General features: G+C 38.3%; 1 protein-coding gene across 3 annotated transcripts in view; it reads right to left on the minus strand.

The window, feature by feature from the left end:
• JARID2 (jumonji and AT-rich interaction domain containing 2) overlaps nucleotides 1–17,258 on the minus strand; it is a 183,164-nt gene extending 165,906 nt beyond the window's left edge. For all 3 annotated transcript variants that reach the window (XR_005594478.1, XM_039525970.1, XM_039525971.1), the window contains exon 1: nucleotides 17,123–17,258. The gene's annotated coding sequence lies outside the window, so the exon portion shown is untranslated. The remainder of the gene's footprint in view (nucleotides 1–17,122) is intronic.
• Nucleotides 17,259–17,863: the final 605 nt, after the last annotated feature.

Genomic DNA, 17,863 nt, shown 5'->3' on the forward strand with positions numbered 1-17,863 from the left:
AAACAATTTTAACACTTGTACATGGACATCCATTTCTAAAATACTCCATTGGAAAGGGGGGGGGAAGAGAACGGGAGAAGCCTGTATTTTAAGAACCTTTTAAGTTGAAAATTTATTTATTTCTCCACAACATGGAAATATTGCATAAAGTGTAGAATTGTGCAAAAGCCCTACAGAGAGAGAGAGAGAAGGGGAGAGGGGGGGAAACCCAATTTCAAAATAAAAAAACTCAATCATAGGTAATCATGTACATAAGCAGTGCACGTGTGTGTGTAAAATGTTTCACAAAATACATTTTCCTTTAGACTGTTTAAGGTACTTTCTAAAATTGTATCAAACAAGCTCAGGTATAATCAGACTCAAAATATTTGTATGTACTTGCTAGGTTTATTTTATTTTGTGTTTTGTTGCGTTTACCCTAGTAAAAGAATGTACTCTATTTTCCTGCCCATCTTTCATCCTATTCTCTTATCTGTTATGTCCTTTGTTTTGTGTCCTGCAGGTTAGACCATTGGCACTAGACCACTGAGGCATTTGGATGGCCAATAGGGTATCAACAGTACTCCTGCAAAGATTGGAGTACAAAGTTGACATAAAATTTGGTATATAATTTAGGGCTGTCAAGTGATTACAAAAATTAATCGCACTGTTAAGCAAGAGAATACCATTTATTTAAATATTTGTGGATGTTTTCTACATTTTCAAATATATTGATTTGAATTACAACACAGAATACAAAGTGTACAGTGCTCATTTTATATTTATTTTTGATTAAAAGTGTTTGCACTGTAAAAAGACAAAAGAAACAGTATTTTTGAATTCACCTAATACAAGTACTGTAGTGCAATCTCTTTATCATGAAAGTTGAACTTACCAAAAAACTGCATCCAAAAATAAAACAATGTAAAATTTTAGAGCTTGCAATTTCATTCAGTTCTACTTCTTGTTCAGCCAATGCTTAGAGGAAAAGGTTTGTTTACATTTACGGGAGATGATGCTGCCAGCTTCTTATCTACAGTGTCACCTGAAAGTGAGAACAGGCATTCCGATGGCATTGTTGTAGCCGGTGTCGCAAGATATTTGCATACCAGATATGCTAAAAATTCATATGCTTCAACGACCATTCCAGGGGACATGTGTCCATGCTGATGACGGATTCTGCTTGAAAAACATCCAAAGCTGTGCAGACCAACGCATGTTCATTTTCATCATCTGAGTCAGATGCCACCAGCAGAAGGTTGATTTTCTTTTTTTGTGGTTTGGGTTCTGTATCGGAATGTCTCTCTTCTAAGACTTCTGAAAGCATGCTCCACACCTCGTCTCTCTCAGATTTTGGAAGGCACTTCAGATTCTTAAATCTTGGGTCGAGTGCTGTAACTATCTTTAGAAATCTCACATTGGTACGTTCATTGTGTTTTGTCAAATCTGCAGTGAAAGTGTTCTTAAAATGAACAACATATGCTGGGTCATCATCCGAGACTGCCATAACATGAAATATATGGCAGAATGCGAGTAAAACAGAACAGGGGATGTACAATTCTCCCCCAAAGAGTTCAGTCACAAATTTAATTAATGCATTTTTTTTTTTTAACGAATGTTATGCCTGTATGCCCTGTGGAAATGTGTGAAATGGTGGAAGAAGGGCAGCAGAATCCAAATAAAAATCTCAGATTCTGGATGTAATCCTGGCTACAAAAAATGATGCAAATGCCTTTCATCTTTGCATCTACCATCACACTAAGTACATAATATCTAAAATAAATGGCAACAAACTGTAAACAAATAGCGAAGAGCTGACTTTGAACAAATTAGTTTGCAGTTTTGTAGGTTTTTATTTATTGCATTTTTTTGTAGTTTGTTTTGTTTTGTTTTTTTTCTAAGTTTTACATTATTTTATAAAATGAAAAATTAAAACAAGAAAGTATAAAATTGATAAATAAACAAAATTACAAGTGAATTAAATTTTTTACAAAAATACAAAAATTAAACAAATAAATTTTAAGATAACAAAGAATACAAAAAATACATAATACATATAAACAAATAAATATAAACAATAAAAAATATTTTACAAATTTATTTAAATTAATAAAAATTTAATTAATTAATTAAAATAATAAAAGTTATAATTTTTTAATAAATTATTAAATTAAAATACTATGATTAAATAAAAAATTTCGAATTAAGCTCAATTTATCATCAATTATAAGATTTCATTAATATTAATTATAATTCATCTTAATAAAGATTTTATAATCAAATATTCAAATCAGTAATTCAGACATTCAATTTATCATCCCCCAATTTTTTTTTTTTAAAAAAATTTTATTTAACATTTTTTTTTGACAATTTTTTTACCACACATTTTTCCATCACCACACACTTCCATCACACCATACCATCATCATTTCCTTCCATCCCACATCCAGGGCCAGACACTCAGGTGTGTGTCCAGACACCAAGACCAATGTGAACACAGTGTCCCCACCCAGTGAGAATGTGAGTGGTGAGTGGAGATGTGAGATCTTCCAGTTAGTCAGTGAGTGAGTGTGTGCCTGAGCTCCATATCTCCATCTCATCCTCCTCATTGTAACCATGCTCATTCCCAAAGAAAAGTAGAGATCAGCAGTATGGCAGAGGCCAAAAACAGCTGCTGCTGAGTTTAGGCTGAGTCCAAGTCTAGATGATCAGCTGCTTGGAGCCACTCTGGAGCAGGGGACTGAGGGACTTCTCTGAGGACTGCCTTGGCCATAGCACTAAAAAATGACAAAGAAAATGAAAAAGTGAACAAAAAAATCCAAATCCCCCAAAAATAAAAAACAACAAAACACATATTACACCAGACAAATCCCAAGCAAAAACCAAAAATGAGCATAAATTGGGAGCTGCATACTGTTGTCTTCCAGTGTTCCAGTCCAGTACTGTCTACTGTGAAACAATCTACCAAAAAAACAGGACTGGAAAAATTGGAAAATCTGCAGGCCATGAAAAAATCTAGTTAGAAAATCAGGCAGACCAGAAGAAGAAAGAGCATGATCAGAGAGAGAGGAGGAAAAAGAGAGAGAAGAGAGAAAAGAACAAAGCATCAGCAGATCCAGTCTGACTGAAAAAACTCTCAAAATGCTCTCTTTGTGCTTAAAAGAAAAATGCTCAACCCAAAACCTAGCTAATCACATCAGCTGCTGCTACCAAAACCTCAAAGCAAACAATGGAAAAAAATAAAACTGAGGAAAGCTGAAAACTGAGGAGCTGATCCAGGAGACAAGCTGAAGGAGCACCAAGCATCTGGAAAAACTACACAAAACAAAACTACCACAAAAAAAAAATCAAAAAAACAAGTCAAAAATGATGAAATCAGATCCAACAGTGAAGAAGTCAAGAAGAGCAAGATCAGATCTCAGCTTTCTAGCACATATTCTATTCTATTACTACTGGAACACACCTGCATCACAAATTTTTGAACAAATTTCTTTTTAAAAGTGAGTGAATACCAAGAGTGAGAGTGTCCCTGCAATGGTGAAGGTGAGATTGAGATTACAGATGATTTTGACATTGATGATAAATGACATGATGGTATAGGAGAAAAAATGACAAAAAGCTGGAAGATACAGGAGATGGAGGGCTGACATGAGAGGTGAGGAGGACAGAGGAAAGAAACATGAGAGAACAGAACAGGAGAGGACAAACATGGATAGAGTTAAACCTTTTGCTTTTTTTTTTTTCATTTCCCATCATTCATTCATTCATTGGTTTGGGTTGCATGATGCAGCATCAGCTGCTGCTGAATTGAATTTTTATTTATTTTTCTTTTCTTTATTCTTCTCTTCTCTGGCAGGCAAATTTTGAAAAAACATCAACACACTCACTCTGACAACCACTACTGCCACAAGTTGAGGGGGAGGGAAGTGGGAGTGATAAAGCCTATTAAATGCCAAATTGGGAAGAGAGATGATGCCATATAGATTGCCAGGAGGATGGATAATGCTTGTGAAGACAGAAATTGTTCCTGAGAGAACAGTGGCAGAGGGAAGAATCAGAACATACATCACACTTCTGTTCTGTGTGTGTTGTGTCTGTTCTGCATGGCACACAGTTTGAAATAAAATGTTAAAAAAGAGACTCCAAGGTGTTGACCTTGATATATCTGGAGCAAATGAAACAACTGACAAAGCAAGTCAGTACTACAGTCTTACCGGTCAGATGAGGGATTTCAAACGTTCTGAAGAGTGCACAGAAGTTGGCAGAGGAACATCACACTGAAGCTACTTCCCCATCCATTCAAGAATACAAAAGTCACCGAAGACGATGACATTTTGATTACGAGGCACGGGATAATCCCATAAGAGACTCCAAAACAACAATTCAAAGTTGAATTCTTTAACCAGGTGCTAGATTGTGCAATACAGTCAGTTGAAGAATGTTTCATGCAGCTCAAGGAACACAGCAGTATATCTGGGATGTTGTATGATATTACAAAACTCCTCACTATACCTGAAGAAGACCTACACCAGCAATGGAGGGCACTAGAGACAGACAGTGTTGACACATGATGACACGCGCAATATTGATACGAGTGATTTAGGTGATGAACTGAAAGCCCTTTCAAGATGCATTTCAGCAGGATCAACTCCAAGTGCTGTTCTGGAATATATGTGCACAAATAAGATGACCACCCTCTTTCCAAATGCTTTTGTTGCTCTGCGCATACTTCTAACACTTCCTGTAACAGTTGCCAGTGGAGAACGCAGCTTCTCCAAGCTGAAGTTAATAAAAACACATCTACGCTCCACAATAACACAGGAGATACTGGTCGGCCTTGCAACCATCTCAATAGAGCATGAGTTGGCCCAGACTGTGGATCTTCAAGAAGCAGTTCAAATCTTTGCAACCAGGAAGCCACAGAAAGCACCACTTTGATTATTCAAACAGATAAAAATGCCAGTGTTTACTATGCAGACAGAAAAAGTTAACTTTCAAACGCCTGAATAGCAAATGTAAGTGTTACTTAAAATTTTTTAACAAGGCATTTAAGTTGTTAGTTCTCCTTTATTGGGGTAGGTAGCAGAGCAGCACTATGAGAGGAGTAGAACAGGAAGAAGGCAGAATTGAGACCTTTCAAAGTTTTGGCCCAAGTGAGGGGGAATGGGAGTGTCATTTGAGTTCCCTGCCTCAGATGCCAAAATGTTGTGGACTGGCCCTGCATACACTAAAATAGGGGTCTTCAAACCTTTTTCATAGAGTGAACTGCCGCTTACTAGATACATTTTGTTGTGGACCACCTCCTCTCCCATTTGCAATCCCATAACATCCCTGTAGCAACTGTTGTAATTTTGGCTTCTTTTAATGTAATTTAGCATCTGGGAATCAGGAAAAGCAGCCAGCACCATGGGACCAGCCAGTTCTCTACACTTCACCAGAAAGCATTCCATAGTTCTCATAGTTTGAAGATTGATGCTCTAAGCAGATCTTTCTGATTTTCAATATCCTGAGGAAATCCGGTCACCTACAATCTGTATAAAACAGACCTATCTGCCTGCCAAAGGAACGAGTGTTTTTCAGATCCAGGTGTTAGGTTTTATAACAGGAAGAGTAACTAGTCAGATTATCTAGCAATTATATATATGTTCTCAAACCTCTTTGTAGGATTAATTCAAAGTATGCTAAATCTGTGCATATTCAGATACAGAAATGAATGGACAGCATGCTGGTAGTCAGAAAAAGCAAATCTACAGAAGTGATATCTTGTTTTGATTTCTAAAACAAGCACATAAAATACAGAAATTGATGGAGAATAAGATTTGACAGTACTCCAAGCTCTATCACGTAGCTGAAAATGTAAGCTGTGTTATTTCTGCTGCATACATCAGCTATAAAAAGACTCCACAGTCTGAATTTAGCTGGCAATTTTATTGCTACAGGAGGCAGAACAGAATATAATTTGCTCTTCCCTAGACTACAGCGGCCTGTGCTGCTGACAGCATCCAACAAAAATGTTAAGGCAGTAAACTGAAGCAGATATTACCCTGGATCTGGAATGCACTTTTGTTTTCTGTTGTGGGCAATAGTGGATTGATTGATTTAAATCACGATTAAACCCAGTGGTTTAAATTGCTTGGATTTAAACCAACAAGCAGGAAACCTTGATTTAAATCATCCATTTTAATTTTGTTTTGCATTTGTACTTTCCAGTTATTTTCCTAAAGAAAGGTTGAATCTCGATTGATAATCATTAAAACATGTTGATTTGTACCTAGAGATCACCTTTATGCTAAATTTGGTGCTTTCCCCCCCACACACACACACTAACCAGGAGGATACCCTATATCTACAGACATTTATTTTAGCAATTATGTAGCTTAATTTACATTTAACAGTTTCTTAATTTTTACTATGTTAGAAAATGATTAATGATGCATTTCTTATGTTACTAAATGATTAATTTTTTACTTGAGATTTGTCAAGCTTTATTTGAATGAAACTTAAAATTCAATTAACAATGCACAAACCAGCATTTTAAAATGGTTAAATAAAACTACCTTAAATGTGCTTGATACATAAGAAAAACGTTATCAAAATATGTTTTACATTTCATATTAATAGAGTTAATAAAGAAAGGAAGTGGTATCTATATTCAGTGAACGGCACTGATTGTTTCTGGTTACGATTTACTTCAAGATCTTAGAACTTTACAATTTATATATCATCTTCCCCATCCTCCATCATCCATAGTTGGCAGTGGATAATTGTAGCAAAGTGATATTTTTAGAGTCACTGACTATAAACACACAGAGGTACAATAGCAGCTATTTTCAAAGGTGTCATAAACAGATAGTTAAGGGTTAAAGTCTCTTTTACCTGTAAAGGGTTAACAAGCTCAGTAACCTGATGAACACCTGACCAGAGGACCAATCAAGGGACAGGATAATTTCAAATCCCTGTGGAGGGAAGGCTTTGTCTGTGTTCCTTGTTTGCTCTGTGTGCTCTCTTTGGATCTAAGAGAGGCCAGACATGTCTCCAAGTTCTCCTGGAGTATTTCCTACTATCCAGTATAGTGAGTATTAGTTAAAAAGGCGGATTAGTCTTTTGAGTTGCTTTCTATATTTGCAATTGTGTGTTTGCTGGAAGAATTCTTTATTTCTGTTGCTGTTACTGATTATTCTGAGGAGGAGGGAGGGGGAAGTCTCTCCAGTTTTTATAAGTTAGACCCTGTATTTTTGCATCCTGGTAATACAGAGAGAGTGTACTTTTTTTTCCTTTCTTTAATAAAATCTTTTCTTTTTAGAACTTGATTGATTTCTTCCCTTGTTTGGATTTTCAGGGGAAGTGGAGGGGGAAAAGTGAATCCCTCTTTGGTTGATTCAAGGAGTTTGAATCAGGTATCTCTCCTAAGCACTAGGAGAGGGGAGGAGGGAAATGGTTTGTTTCCCTTTGTGTTGAGATTCAGGTTTGAATCTGTGTTCCCCAGGGAAAGTTTTGGGGGAACAGGGAGTGTGTCGGACACTTAAAACTTGACTGGTGGCAGCGAGAACCAGATCTAAACTAGGATTTTAGTTTAGAGGAGTCCATGCAGGTCCCCATCTTGTGAACGCTAAAGTTCAAAGTGGGGAATAAACCTATGACAAAAGGTAGGTATAATGTTTCATAGTTAGAAAGAGATGCAACATAGTAATGAGTCACAGTGTTTTCTATATCTTTTGCCGGGGAGGGGGGAGAATGAACTGGGGGATTGGGGGAGTGGTGGTCTTTTAAAAAAAGTTCCTCATAAAATTGAAGTTGCAAAGAAGGCATCATTTGAACACAGTGGCATTGTGCAGGTGTTACTGAGGGCATAGTTCGGCCTGTAGGATCTTTATAAATCCGGTGATGATGGATAAAGTAGAAAAAACCCATCTTGATTCTCAGAGATGTACAGTCTTAATGTACAGAGCTTGGCAGTTAGAAAAATAATTGCATCTTTAAACTGAAAAGGTGTGATATTAAAATCAGTGTGACAAAAATGAGAATAGAACTGCACTGTAACTATTATTTATTAGATTAGGATTTTGAAATACTGTTACTGTAATGAATTCACCTGAAAGTGAGAACAGGCATTTGCATGGCACTTTTGTATCCGGCTTTGCAAAGTATTTACAGGCCAGATCTGCTGAACAAGCATTGTAGTGCAATCTCTGTGTCCTGGAAGTGCAACTTACAAATGTAGAGGGGTTTTTCCATTACATAACTGCACTCAAAAACAAAACAAACAATGTAAAACATTAGAGCCTAGGAGTCCACTCAGTCCTACTTCTTGTTCAGCCAATTGCTAAGACAAACAAGTTTGTTTACATTTACCGGAGATAATGCTGCCCTCTTCTTACTTACAATTTCACCTGAACATGAGTACAGGTATTTGCATGGCACTTTTATAGCCAGAATTGCAAGGTATTTACGTGCCAGATATGCTAAACATTTGTATGCTCCTTCATGCTTCGGCCACCATTCCAGAGGACACTTCCATGCTGATGACACTCATTAAAAAAATGTGTTAATTAAATTTGTGACTGAACTCTTTGGGGGGAGAACTGTATGTCTCCTGCTTGGTTTTACCCAAATTCTGCCATATATTTCATGTTATAGCAATCTCGGATGATGACCCAGCACATGTTGCTCGTTTTAAGAACACTTTCACTGCAGATTTGACAAAACACAAAGACGGTGCCAATGTGAGATTTCTAAAGATAGCTACAGCACTTGACCCAAGTTTTAAGAATCTGAAGCACCTTCCAAAATCTGAGAGGAACAAGGTGTGGAGGATGCTTTCAGAAGTCTTAAAAGAGCAACACTCCGGTGTGGAAAGTACAGAACCCAAACCACCAAAAAAAGAAAATCAACCTTCTGCTGATGGCATCTGACTCAGATGATGAAAATGAGCCTGCATCAGGCCACACTACTTTGGATCGTTATCGAGCAGAACCCATTATCAGCACATCCTCTGGACTGGTGATTGAAGCATGAAAGGACATATGAATCTTTATCTCACCTGACATATAAATATCTTGCGATGCTGGCTACAACAGTGCCATGTGGAAACCTGTTCTCACTTTCAGGTGACACTAAATAAGAAGCTACCATCATTATCTCCTGTAAATGTAAACAAACTGGTTTCTTTAAGCATTGGCTGAACACAAAGTAGGAGTGAGTGGACTTGTAGGTTCTAAAGTTTTACATTGTTTTATTTTTGAATGCAGGGGTTTTTTTGTACATAAATCTACATTTGTAAGTTCAACTTTCACAATAAAGAGATTGTACTACAGTAATTGTATTAGGTGAACTGAAAATACTATCTTGTTTTTTACAGTGCAAATATTTGTAATAAAAATATAAAGTGAGCACTGTACATTTTGCATTCTGCGTTGTAACTGAAATCAATATATTTGAAAAATGTAGAAAACATCCAAAAATATGTTAATAAATGGTATTCTATTATTGTTTAACAGCGCAATTAATTTTTTAAATCATTTGACAGCCTTAGTAGATATTCTCTCTTTGAACATGCATAGTTAATTTAGAAACCAGTAAAAGAGGTCACCCTTATTGGGCAGCATTTTGTCTTAAGAGACTGCCCCCAAAGACTCCTAATATATACAGAGTATGATTCTGCTTCACCTTTATCATAATACCTTTGTTGTGTTTGCAGAGGTTGTACACGCAGATTCTACGTAAAAGATATGTCAGAAATAAATGCATCCCAAATTATTTGCAACTCTAAACTATTTGTGTATCCTGGATTTTGGACCTGGCAGTTAGACAGATATGGAGGCAGAAAATGCATAATAATATTCTAGACCAGTGGTCCCCAACATGGTGCCCGCGGGCACCATGGCGTCCGCCTGGGCATTTATGTGCACCCGCCTAGCGCCCAGGAGGGGAGAGAAGCCGCGGCCCTGCACCTGACGGGGACAGAGAACTCAGGCTGCGAGCACGGTGTTCTCTGTTCCCAGCAGGCATGGGCCCGCCTAGTGCCCAGCAGGGGAGACAAACTGTGGGCCTGCACCTGCCGGGGACAGAGAATTCCGGGGCTGCAGGCTGCGGGCACCGGTGTTCTCTGTCCTCGCAGCTTCTCTCTTCTCTCTGGATTCATATATTATGTTATATTAAATATGACGTTTTTCGTATTATGTACAAATACAAAATAAGCCTTGAAAAATTGTTGGTGGCCGCCACACTCTTCTGAAAACATGAATGTGCTACTGGCCACAAAAAGGTTGAGGACCACTGTTCTACACTGATATACTTCATTGTCTTGTTGGCTGATAGTGAGTTATATTGAATTGTACCAATGTGCTTTAGTTGGGTTTGGGCATTAATTATAAGAATGGCCATACTGGATCAGACCAAAGGTCCATCTAGCCCAGTATCCTGTCTTCTGACAGTGGCTAATGCCAGGTGCCTCAGAGGGAATGAACTGAACAAGTAATCATCAAATGGATCCATCCCCTGTAGCCCATTCCCAGCTTCTGGCAAACAGAGGCTAGGGACACCATCCCTGCCCATTCTTGCTAATAGCCATTGATGGATCTATTCCTCATGATTTTCTCTAGTTCTTTGTTGAACCCTGTTATAGTCTTGGCCTTCACAACATCCTCTGGCAAAGAGTTCCACAGGTTGACTGCGTTGTGTGAAAAAATACTTCATCTTGTTTGTTTTAAACCTGCTGACTATTAATTTCATTTGATGTCCCCTAGTTTTTGTGTTATGAGAAAGAGTAAATAATACTTCCTTATTTACTTTCTCCACACCAGTCATAATTTTATAGACCTCTATCATATTCCCCCTTAAGTCATCTCTTTTTCCAATCTGAAAAGTCCCAGTCTTATCAATCTCTCTTCATACAGCAGCCATTCCATACCCCCTAAAAATTTTTGTTGCACTTTTCTGAACCTTTTCCAACTCCAATATATCTTTTTTAGATGGATTTATATAGAGGCAATATGATATTTTCTGTCTTATTATCTATCCCTTTCTTAATGATTCCCAACATTCTGTTCACTTTGACTGCCGCTGCACATTGAGTGGATGTTTTCAGAGAACTATCGGACTCAATGACTCCAAGATCTTTTCTTGAGCGGTAAGAACTAATTTAGACCCCATGATTTTATATGTATAGTTGGGATTATGTTTTCCAGTGTGCATTACTTCGCATTTATCAACACTGAATTTCATCTGCCATTTTGTTGCCCAGTCACCCAGTTCTGAGAGAGCCTTCTGTGGTTCTTTGCAGTCTGCCTGGGACTTAACTATCTTGAGTAGTTTTGTATCATCTGCAAATTTTGCCACTTCACTGTTTACCCCTTTTTCCAGATCATTTATGAATATGTTAAATAGGACTGAACCCAGTACAGACCCCTGGGGGACACCTCTCTCTATTCTGGAAACCGACGCTTTATTCCTACACTTTATTTCCTATCTATTAACCAGTTACCAATCCATGAGAGAACCTTTCCTCTTATCCCATGGTTGCTTACTTTGCTTAAGAGCCTTTGGTGAGGGACTTCGTTAAAGGCTTTCTGAAAAATCTAAATACACTACATCCACTGGATCCCCCTTGTCCACATGCTTGTTGATCCCCTCAAAGAATTCTAGTAGATTGGTGAGGCATGATTTCCCTTTACAAAAACCATGTTGACTATTCCCCAACAAAATTATTTTCATCTATGTGTCTGACAATTTTGTTCTTTCCCATAGGCTCAACCAGCTTGCCTTGTACTAAAGTTGGGCTTAATGGCCTGTAATTGCCGGGGTTACAGCTGGAGCCCTTTTTTAAAATTGGCGTCACATTAGCTATCCTCCAGTCATTTGGTACATAAGCTGATTTAAATGATAGGTTACAGACTATAGTTAGTCCTGCAATTTCACATTAGAGTTCCTTCAGAACTCTTGGGTGAATACCATCTGGTCCTGGTGACTTATTACTGTTTAGTTTATCAATTTGTTCCAAAAGCTCCTCTAATGACACTTCTATCTGGGACAGTTCCTCAGATTTGTCACCTAAAAAGAATGGCTCTCGTTTGGGAATCTCCCTCACATCCTCAACCGTGAAGACTGACGCGAAGAATTCATTTAGTTTCTCCGCAATGGCCTTATGGTCCTTAAGTGTGCTGTATTATGTTGTATTTTTATTTAAAATTTAAATATTGATTGTTACTATTTGTATTACTGTAGCACCTAGGAACCAGTCTGGACCACGACCTCTTTGTGTTAGGTGCCGTACAAATACACACATGCACAAAAAGTAAGCTCTTTGGAGCAGAGCTCATCTAACAGCCACATATGTAAAGGGGAGAAAAATGAATATTCCACCAGAACAGCAGGCATACTACACTCAGTAAACCAAGAAGCAGACTGAAGATTTAAAGAGAAAAAAAATACATGAAGGTTTTGCATCTCCAGGCCCAACACCAACCAGAACTCATCCTCATGCTTACAAATTCATCAACTAGGTCATGTTTATACACAAGTTTGGGAGAATATATTGAGCTAGCATATTTGGAGTCTATTTCATTCATCAGCTTTATGGGACAAACCTAAGGTTACTGACAAATTTTATGAACATTGGAGTATTTCTGCTGTCTGCAAAATGACTACCTCACCATCTTTATAGTATACTATTACTGATCATCTTACCAGAAAAAAAATTCTTTGCACTTTTATTGTTTTTGAAGGTAATGCTACCATAAACAAAAGATCTAAAAATAGGATTGTAAAAGGTCATAAAAGTTTGGTTTATGAGCTACTCTTTTAAGGGCTCTGAATTCACTCATGTAAACACAATGCAAGCAATAATTAATTTTTTTTCTTGTACAGCCATATTTCACATTTAAAACTACGTAAGAAAACTATTTCAATGAGAACTAGTTTTCCTCTTGTAAGAGGACTACTAAAAACTGGTATCTCAATCCCAAACACACCAGTCTCTTATTAACATTTTAATTCAAATTACAGGCAATAATAATCAAAATCACAGTACAAGTCCCCTTTGCGTTTTCCAGTGTGCAAAATCGTTACTATAATCTAAGATAAAAGTATCCCATTTAGTTCTACAAAGGGTTTCCTGACAACTTATAGAAACATCCTAGTCTGATTTTTTGTTCCCACATGTTGGAAGAGAACCTAGTGAACAAAAGGCGTATTGTACCAAAAAGGATAGTGGGTCATTCTATACTCTGAATATTTAGAGTCATCATAAACATACTGATATAGTACGTTTCATAAGCTTCCTATATCCTTCCCTCTAAAAAGCGCACTGGTTAAGTATTGGGGGAGGGGAGTGTTGCAAGAAGGGCACAAAGACAAACGCTAAGTGTACAAAATAATTTTTTTTTAACTAATTACTAAAGGGACAAAAAATGAGCTAAAGAAAAAGGTATGATGAGGAAGGCAGTCTTTAAGCAAACTACTGAACACTAACCAGGACCAGACAAACACTATTCTGCAACAAACTGAAAAAGCAAGGTTTGTTTTAGAAATAACTATCCACTGTGATTTCTTTACCAGTGATACAGGGCTTTACAAGGTAGGGGTGTTAATACAATTGAGCTTTCAGTATTTTAAAGACTATTTTAAACAAAAATAATTACATCAATGTTTTCATTTAAGAGTCTTGTATTATACACACACAGCCAAGTTAACTATCAATCAGTCTCCTCTAGGTAGAGCCAATACAAGCCCTACTGCAGATATAGGCTCCCATAGATGGGTCCATTTCTACTGGATCTGCTTTTCACACAGGCACCTAAAATGGTGATGTAAATGGTTCCAGCTGCCAAAACCGTACGTATACTACAGCTCACACTGGTTTTAATTCTTTTTGAGGGCTTGTTTGTGATTAACGATTTGTAATCCATAAACAAAAGTTTTAGAAACAGTGGCTGCATGAGGTTATTGAATGTTTCCTTTGCCTCTTCTTCCATCACACAGAACTTACTAGGGATAAAAATACACTATAGGTTGCATGCCCAACATATTTCTAAAAAGAAGGGGAGATGGTGGGAAATCTCCTGGCAATCTGGACATTGGCACCACTGCTATGATAATCTAACTTGGGGTCCTCTCATCTACCCGCGATGGAATTCTGAATACCCAGAAGTGCTTGATGACAATCTGTTGCTCTATAATGAGCATAGAGCTTGATCTCATGGTATCAGAGTCTGCTTTCTGCTTCCAGATACCTGACTTTTGCAGTTTGCTGGAGGATGCTCTCCACTGCCTGCAACACATGGTAAGAGCAATACCATGATTTTATAGTGCTGGAGCCAAGGCTGTCTCTCTCGCGAATTTAAGTACATAAAACAACATTCAGGCACTTAATAAGGGGCCTCCTTTCTATAAATGCTGAGCACATGTAGCTCCCATTGAAGACAGAGTCCCATTGAAGTCATCGGGAGTAGATAGTGTTCAACACCTCTGTAAAGTCAGGACCTCATTTAGGTCCCTGACTTATGGTCCCCAAGATTGAAAATTCTGTCTCATGCATCTAAAAAGAAGCAACACCAAATTCTCTCCCATATAGGACCTATGCCACACAACTCTTGAACAACTCCAATCAACTCTCAAAGGGATTCTAAGGTTTATCCCTATCACAACATTTCTCTCCAACACAGTCACAACAACATTCTCACCATTGCATAGTAACCTGGTGAAAATTAAGTATGATCTGCATCTCCTTATTCCCCACATCGTAAGAGTTTTAAATTTAAATTAATGTATGTGGCCATATTTTTTTAAAAATGGTGTCATGAATATATTTCTTAAATATCTTTTCCTCCATATCAGACCATTTCTCCCTTTCACAAAACCTCACCCTTCTTTTAAATGGTGGTGGTGGTGAAACAGATCCAGTGAAGGACCGTAGTCTTCCTTAACTGCAACAGCTCTGCAGCTGGACACCTAGTGAAACATTTCCTTAACAGAAGGGAATTAGAAAGGAAGCCCTTCTGGCTCAGAAAAAAAGTAGGGCATATCTATACTTCAGCTGAAGTTTCAATTTCCAGCTACAGCAGATGAACATCCACTAGCTTTGATCGAACTAGAACACTAAAAATAGAAGCGTAGCCACAATGGCATGAATGGCAGCATAGGCAAGCCACCAAAGTACAATGCTGTCCAAGACCCTAGGTACATACTTGTGTGGCTAGCTCCCGCTACCACCTGCACTAGTGTAGCTTCACTGCTCTTTTTAGCATGCTACCTCAATCAAAGCTAGGGTGCATACATCTATCTGAGCTAGAAATTGCCACTCCAGCTGCAGTGAAGACATATCCTTAGTCATCCGTGTGTGTGGAGGGGGAGATTGTATTATAAAATACCAAATTAGTGAGGCATATTCTGAAGACATAGGCCATGCCATTGCCAGAGAAGACTATGGCATACTCCGTGTCTGGTACCTGCACTGAAAGAGCATTCCCAGCCAACTCAGTTTTCATCTAGGCTGCCTTTGGAGAAACTAGACACCATAAAACCCTCAGCCATCCTGTAACCTGGCACACCATCAAAGCTTTCTAACACACAATTACTGTGCTTCACGCCTATAGATTTTTTTGCTTTGACTAAAGAAAACCCCCACAATGGAATAAGAAACTTAAAAAAAAAACAATCATGCTTTACAGATGATGAATGCAACAGAAGTGCTGGAGATTCCCTTCCCTTCAGATTAGTATTTGATATTATTACTGACTTCAGAAGTCAGAGGGTATTCCTTAATCACACTGAAGCGGCTATAGTTGTTTATCTGATGCAATAACTTACACATACACAGTGTGTATCTATTCATCCATCCATCTAGGCCAGTGGTTCTCAAACTTCTGTACTGGTGACCCCTTTCACATAGCAAGCCTCTGAGTGCAACTCCCCCTTATAAATTAAAAACACTTTTTTATATATTTAACACCATTATAAACGCTGGATGCAAAGTGGAGTTTCGAGAGGAGGCTGACAGCTCACAATCCCCCATATAATAACCTTGCGACCCCCTGAGGGGTCCCAACCCACAGTGTGAGAACCCCTATCTAGGTATTCCACTAGTGTCTGCCTCCCCGGGAATAAGTCAGCTTCTCAGAGACCCCAGTGAAATTTGACTCACCATGTCAAAAATGGAAGCTGCCTACAAATATGAATAATCCACCAAGCAAGCACCCAGCTGTTGCTTTAATGTACTAGTGCATGTACAGTTATTCATATGCTGACAAGCATCTGCACTAAGCCTCTAAAAGAAACCTATCAGCTTTTGTCAGTGAAGAGAGAAACACAAACTTGCCCAGAGACTTGAACACTGTCAGTCATTTTCCATTTTCAACCCAGCATGATAAAGCCTATTTAAGGAAGGGTTCTGTATCACTGAATGAGCCCAGAAATGCCACATTTTATACTCTCCTTTGAAAGTATCACATCTTTCTTACTCAAAAAGAGAGAGCAAAAGTACTGAGAGACTGTGAAACCATTCCTTCATTGGCCAAAGGGCTTAATGACAAAGATGAAAATTAAAAAAACTCTTTCCAACCTCAGCAACACTTCTCTATTTTCACCTCCCCCTGCCCCCGCTTCTGCCCACTTGCCTCCATTATTGGGTGGAGAAAGGTGCATGATGGGAACTTGATCCCTAGCCCAGAACGATCCCTGTGTGACTCATTTCTGCCCCACAACAATTTGTGAACATTTCCCAAAAGGCATTGTGCTGGATGGTGGCACATGGCCCAATGGGTTACCTATCCATGGTGCACCACACTTTGCATTGACACAAGCATTCCTGTGAGTACGTGCAGCACTGACACAAGTGGTCAAGCAAGTATGCACATGAGAAATACGCTAACTCCGGCAGCTGTACACTGACATAACTTGTGTCGACCAAAGCTTTTAGTGTAGACATGGCCTCAGTATCCCGCCCCAGGTCTACACAGTTTGTTGGGGACAAATGAGTCAGTACAGGTAAAGTGACCCCCTTAAGCATTCAATATCCAAGTTCTCCTAAATTGTGCCGATCAAAAGGACAATGTGTTTGCCAACCTGCGTATTGTCGTCTTGCTTCTTAAAACTAGCATTACACTTAAAATGACAGAACTCTTCCAGTTGAACCAGAGAAGAGACTTACCATTCACAGTCTTCAGACTCCCATTAATGCCGTCACCATGTTGCCTCTTCTGTGCATTTTTGAACTCCTTTAGAGATAAGTAAAGCACCTTTCGTACCACTCTCTCCTCTGACCATGGAATCCCATCACTGTCATCCTAGAGAAAATGATAATGGAAAGGAAACATTTACTGGAAGGATCTAAACAAATTAGTTCAAAAGGTATCTTCTATCTAGACAAAGAATAAAAACTGTGTAGCACACAAACCCTATATAATTTGAACATCAGTGGCATTAACACATGACAGGAACATGGAAATCAGACCATTAGTCCATCTAATCCATTATTCTGCTCCTAGCAATAGCCAATATCAGGTACTACAGAAGAAGTAACATTTATTTTTAAATCCCTATACTGAACCCTACTGCACAGAGAAATTTATCCCAATCGGGAAATATTCCCCCATTCTCAGAGAGCGGTAAAAGTAGAAACACTGAATTGAGCTACAGAAAACACTTAAGTAAATACAGTGTACCAACATAATGTTGTCATTTGTGTGTCTTGATACTGTCTCATGCCTCAATATTTTATATAGTGATGCAATATCAACTGCTCACGGGTATAACAGTGTATCTGGATTATACTAGTACAATACATTTGACTACAATGAAGTTACTGTAGTTTAATAGAGTAGAACAATTTGGAATTTGGCCTGTGGAGCATATTGTTTTCTAAGCTACTTTTAGGAGACAAATACTGTAT

This window comes from Mauremys reevesii, linkage group 2 (genome assembly GCF_016161935.1).
Source record: "Mauremys reevesii isolate NIE-2019 linkage group 2, ASM1616193v1, whole genome shotgun sequence".
In the NCBI taxonomy this organism is placed as follows: Eukaryota; Metazoa; Chordata; order Testudines; family Geoemydidae; genus Mauremys; species Mauremys reevesii.